Here is a 6,699-nt window from a genome sequence, read left to right as displayed (position 1 = left end):
GGGGTGAGGGGGTGGGGGCAGAAAAAGGAGACGAAAGCAGACGACAGAACATTGCTAGAGAGCAGGAAAGAAGGTGAAAGGAAACAATTTTTGAGAAAATTTTTTTTCGGTCACCACCCGGATTCCAACCCGGGACCTTTGAATGAGAGGCCAACACCTTAACCTCTAGGCCACGAGAGCCCCCGGGTTCTTGTTTGGAGACCAGATTGATCAGTGTTAGCGAGCATGTTGAACAGAACTGAGTAAGAACAAAAAAACGTTTATCTTTTGTTGGTGTTAGACTGTAACCACTGTTCCCTCATCTAAAAATAATGTTTTACGTCTCTATCAATACAAACACATTTTAAATCAATTAATATACCTTTTTTTCGACCCTACCAGCCAAACCTGTATAAAACGACAGGCGGTTTCAATATTCTGCAAGCGGCGTAAAAAGGGAATGTTTTAAAATCGCGAAAATCACGAATTCAAGTAACTTTGAGAAAAAAACCCAAACAGCTTCATAACCCAAGCACACACACACACACACACACACACACACACACACACACACACACACACATACACACACACACACACACACTCACACACACACACATACATACACACACACATACGCACGCACGCACAAACACATGCATAAGCACACACACAAACATATCATATATATATATAATACTAGGTGAGCACCCGCTTTGCTCGGGGTCGACGCCTTGGCGTCACTGCTCCCACTGGTCTACGCCGCAGAGGCATTTTACATCTACATGTACCTTGCTGTCTAGCATTTCACAGTCGTACCTGGCTTCTAGATCTATATTGCTTTAGTTTAAGTCTGCCTTGATTAACTCCTTTCTTGATCTCTTTTGCTTTAGTGTATTACTGTCTAGCCCTTCAAAATCACAAAATACGCAATTCGCCTTGCACCATCACAAAAAGCACTAAGAAAATAATAATCCACGAAAGGGCTGCTACACTGAAAAAGGAACACACCAACGTCTTCAAAATCACAGAGGCAGTGTCTATAGCTTGTTCGCTTTCCTCTGACAGCGGTTAAAAAGATTCTAGCTCATTGACAAATTAACCTTGGCCCACGAAACTTTGCATGACACTTTTACAGACTATTCGAAATGTGAGCGGGCAAATTCATATGCACATTTCAGATTATGACATACGAATTATGGCAATGCAATATGGCTAGAAGATCAGAAAAGATCCCAGGCTCAAGTACTTGGAAAAGACTATTTCTGCGCTCTGAGGCTGCATCACTTTCCATGAAATAAACTTGTAGAAATGAATGCTCATTTTGGGTGGCAGGAAGGGGAGAGCCAATGCGATGATATACTTGACCCTGCAGGCGAAACTGTGGATTCTATCCATTGAGGGTTGCATTGGTATAGCACATGGATATGAGCTGAAAGCAATTGTTGTACAGCCTGATTTTCTCCAGAAAGTGAGTGGGCAGTGTCGACACACCAGACAGAAGGATTTGCAGTTCAGGAGGTGGTTTTGGAAATGATGCAGATAAACTTTTCCATTGCTACAGAACATACCTTGTGTTTCATTTGAAAATCTTATGGCCAGGCAGTGTGTACACTGTGTCGTCAGTTCCCCAATGTAGCACACGTACTGAAAGGAATTGACAATGTAGAGGAATGCTTTTGGGAGATTTAGATCTAGAGAGTCACCATCATTTTGTTGTTGATCTAGACCACCTCGACCTTTGAGAGCTCGAAGGGTTCCAACTGCAGAACTTCCTTTTCTTTTCGGCATGGTCAGGCGCTATCTAGGTCTAGATCTAGATTTTTATCTAAGATCTATTGACGGTGTTCCCAGTAGCAAGAAAAAGAATTTGACAAAGGAGTCCAGAAAAAGCAACGATGGGCATCAGACGAGAGGATCACAGTCGAATTGAGCACCACGTAAAAAAATAAAACATGAGGCTAGATCTATATTGGTCGCACACTTAGGGCTCAGTATTGCGCGACAATGCACTATAGTATCTTACAGAAGTACGACTTGAAATAAACCTGGCGGATTTTCTAAAATTACAGAGACAAAAGCGATCGGTGAAATAAAGAAATTTAGCTTTTTGCAGCAAAACTGTCTCAAAAACTGAAAAAACGAAGGGTGCCATGATCTGGAGAATATTTTAAAGAATATTTTGGAGAAAAATGCATATCGATCCGTGAAGCCATTAAAGAGCTTTTTGAATAGCAAAATTCGGCCACCACAAATAGATAATTGATTATATTATATATATATATAGAAAGAAGAAGAAGAAAAAAAATTCTTGGTAAGTGTTTTATGGCACTCATAACTGAATTAGGACATATGGGCGAGCGGGACACATTAAACATTTCCTGTTACTGTTAGTAGAAAAACTTGAATTCTGCGGGTGTCGGCCGAAGCTTACTCTTATCGATTTTGGACAATCAAGGGATCTTGAACGTGCTCAACTTGCACAGGGAGCCTCCGAGATGTTTTGCCCTTGTCTGAGAAGGCTAGTTGTAGATTTTTCCTCCCATAAAATCAGGGGTGTGGCCGAAAGACAACAGCAAGAAAAAGCCAAGGAGTAACAGTAAAAAGGCTGCAGAAAGAGTCAAGGGGTGAGGGCAGAAAGTGGTGACGAACGCAGACGACAGAACATTGTTAGAGCAAAGAAAAAGGAAGTGGAAGGAGAACATTTTAGAGAAGAAAGTTTTCGATTGGTATCCGGATTCCAGCACGGGATCTATTGAATTAGATGTGAACACAGTAACCTCTAGACCACGAGAACCCCTCGAAGAAGGAGAAAAAGAAGAAGAAGAAGAAGAAGAAGAAGAAGAAGAAAAAGAAGAAGAAGAAGAAGAAGAAGAAGAAGAAGAAGAAGAAGAAGAAGAAGAAGGCAAGCTAACTGTTATTGGTTTCCTGAATTAAGGACAGGGTACGTCTCTCCGCTTAGGGTACTCATCCCCTCCCCCCCCTTTCCTTTACAACCCCACCTCTTTTTTTTTTACCCCATTCACCGTTTTTCCTTTTCTCACTCCTTCACTTTTTCTCCCCATATCTCACTCCCTTACTCCCTCTCTCCTTCCCCAACCTCTTCCTCCTGTTCACCTTTTTACTCCCTCAAAACCTCTTTACTTTCACTTCCCTCCTTTAATACGTTACTCATTCCCTACCTTTTGTTTCTCTCTCACTCCTTACCTCCCTCTTACATCTTGACGTCCCCTTACCTCTATCAATATTTTTCGTCCTCCCTCACCAACCTCCTCTTTCACTTATTTACTACCTCCCAACATTTTTACTTTTTTTTTCCCTCTTTCAATCCCTCACTTAACCCCCCTCCCCTCACTTCCTCCCTATATACCCCCCGCCTCTTTCTGTCACTCCTTCGCTCCTCTCCACCACCCTCCTCCCTCCCACCTCATCCCCGGAGACACACACACACACACACACACACATACACACACACACACACACACACAGAGAGAGAGAGAGAGAGAGAGAGAGAGAGAGAGAGAGAGAGAGAAAGACAGAGAGAGAGAGAGAGAGAGAGAGAGAGAGAGACAGAGAGAGACAGAGAGAGACAGAGAGAGGCAGAGACAGACAGAGAGAAGGTACAAGTGGCTGAGATAATCCTGCTGAGATCTCCCCACGTTTCTCTTGGCCCATTACCCTGATACCCTGCTGGCCCACAACTCTCGGACTCTCTCCTCCAGATGGCGTCATTCGTCGCGCCGGTCTGTGCTTTTGGTCATGACAGATTGGGAGCATCCGTTCAGCTCTCCCCCATCCTCACCCTTTCCTTTTTTGGGGGGAGGGGGTGGGGTGGGGGGGGGGGGTGGGTAACTGTTTTACGGCGCTCGCAACTGAATAAGATCAAATGAGTGCGCAGGACACTCTAAATATTTTCAACTGACAGGAAATTTTGAATTTTGTCCAGGTGGCGGCAGAAGCTTACTCTTATCGATTTTAGACCACCAAGGGATCTTTTGCGCAACGTGCACACGGGACCTCACAGACTTTTTTTGCCCTTGTCCGAGAAGGCTATGTGTACATCTTTCCTACCAGAAGATTTATTCAGTGATGTGGCTGAAAAACAGCAGTAAGAAGGAGCCACAGAGTAGCAGTAGAAAGGCTGCAGAAAGAGGTCCGGAGCCTAGTAGAGGGGGCAAAGGAGGTGAAGGGGTGGGGGAAGAAAGTGGAGACAAAAGCAGACGACAAAATATTGAAAGAAAGAAGGAAAGAAGGTGAAATGAGACAATTTTTAGAGAAGAAAATTTTCCTGTTACTACCCGGATTCGAACCCCGGAACTTTGAAAGAGAGGCGAACACCTTAACCTCCAAGCCTAGAGAGCCCCCCTTCCTTTCTTAGAAAAGCAAAACAAAACTTTAGGTCCCAACAAAACAACGTACTCTTTCGAAAAAAAATTAATAGTAAAAGCTAAAAAAACAAACGAAAACGGACCTATCCCCCTACTTAATTAGGTCATAATAATGAGTGGCGAAGACTAAAATTGTCAAGAAAAAAGAGTCTAATACATACAAAAAAGGAGGAGAGATAATTACGATATATTATATTTTATAGCAAAGAAGTGGCAAACCCCACTAAAGCGTCAGTCAACCAATTACAAAAAAATATAAAGAAGGACTGACTCAATTTTGGAATGAATGTAGGTAATATTCTGAAATTTCTCTCGTTATATGTCTGTTGTACACTATGTTGGTATGAATGTTGGACCTATTCTGAGATTTCTCTCAATGCGCCCCTGTATTGGTGCAATCCATGCTGGTGTGAAGTTAGGATACCGGGCACTGAACAGTGGCAACCAGCAATGGTATGGTTTTAAAATTGTTCTGTATTGGTGTAATATTGTGTATTTATGTGTGTTTATGTGTATGCATTTATGTATGTATAAATGTATTTATAACTGTGTATTCATGTATGTTTATGTGTTTGGATTTATGTATGTTTGTATCATGTATGTATTTATGTGTATGTACGTTTGCCATTGTAAACAAAATTGTTCTTCTGGGATAAATAAAAATGTAATTTATTTTTATTTGTTATTATTATTATTATGTTGGTTAGAATGCAGGTCCTATGCTGAGCGATATTTCTCTTGTTGCATGTCTGATTTTTGGTTGTATCGTCTGTCAAGGTGTTAGTCAATGCCGCCGAGTCTGTCGTACATCTGTACTGTCCCCTGTGTCCGTTCACGTGTGTATACATCCCCAGATGCTGTCTTCCACTCGAATAAGTCGGACGTTTCCTGTTCAATACCCACCTCTGCTTTCAGAATATGCTTCTTGAGAGTTTCTTGGCGTTTGATAAGCCTGAAGTAGTTCAGTTTCTGTTCCATCATGCTGTACGAGATTGTTTTCGGTTTTTATACGTCCTATATTCCTCAGTAACTCTTCATTCTTTATTTGGACCTAATGTGGCATAATTTTTGTTGAAGTCCAATTCCACTCCTGAGACTCCTGTGGGTTCACTAACGCCGTCATCAAGTTGTTATGTAGTGGGTGGTTGGAGGGCGCCGCTGGTAGGCCTTACTTCTTTACTTTCCCACTGTTGTTCCTGTCTGTCTGTCTGTCTGTCTGTCTGTCTGTCTGTCTGTCTGTCTGTCTGTCTGTCTTTTCCCCAACACTAAATAACCATCATGACATTGTGTTAATGTGCTTCACTTTACTCAAACGAACAAAACAAAGTCGTTAGACAAAGAAGTTGTATATTATATCTTTAGTGCACGAGGCAGAGGCTAACCTGGCAGCCCACAATATATTTTTGTCAAGTAAAATCAATAAAGTATCCCACCCCCCTTTCCTGGGACAATGAGGGACCCACCAAAAATTGTCCTTGAACTCACACCCAAGGTCTCAATTCTCCGTAGGCCCATATTTGGGTCATCACGTGTAAAGGACGCTGTAATGACTGGGTGGTCCAAATTTACTTTACCAAGTTTAGGATACTTTCCCCGAGAGAATGCCTTAATGACAAACAGAAGATAAATGAATTACTATCTTGTAATCAAGAAAATTGCTCGGGGTAAGCAAAATGGCCAGCAGCTTTTCCTATATCTTCACTACTGTAGTGAATTAGAACGTAATGACATTTGCATACAAATTCCCAGAGCATCACGTGATGGACTCTTAAATAGGTCTGACCTTAACGTAAGAAAAAGATGAGTTACGATCTCTCCTCACACGAGCTCCCCTTTCCATTCATTTCTCTTCCCTCTTCCCTCCTCTATCCCTCTACGTGTTCTCTTCTTCTACTTCTTCATTTTCCCCGTTTAGCTCTATCGTCGTTTCTCCCCTCGTCCCTTTTCCTTCCTTTCTTTCTTTCTCCCATCTCCATCCTTCTGTCCTCTGTGATTTTTTCTCCCTTCCCCCATTATTCTCAACCCCCCCCCCCTTTTTCCGTCTCTCTTCCTTTCCGTTTTCCCATCCACTTTCTCCACCCCCTCCTCTCCTAAGTTCACCCTTGTCTTGCAGAATTCCCCTAGCTCTACCAACAACCTTGACCCCTGTCGTGACGTCACTGACAGCTCGTATGCTAGTCGCTCAGTGCTCCTCAATCAACAATAACCATCATGTAAAACATCATCATCATCATCATCAATGCCTTTCACCCCTGGCAGGGTATAGGCCACATACAAGCTCCTTCCATGTATCTCTGTCCTGAGCCATCCTTCCAAGCTCGTTCCAAGTGAG

The sequence above is a fragment of the Aplysia californica genome, unplaced genomic scaffold (genome assembly GCF_000002075.1).
Source record: "Aplysia californica isolate F4 #8 unplaced genomic scaffold, AplCal3.0 scaffold00474, whole genome shotgun sequence".
Classification (NCBI taxonomy): Eukaryota; Metazoa; Mollusca; class Gastropoda; order Aplysiida; family Aplysiidae; genus Aplysia; species Aplysia californica.
The sequence above is the reverse complement of the archived record's forward strand: the minus strand, read 5'-3'. Positions refer to the sequence as shown.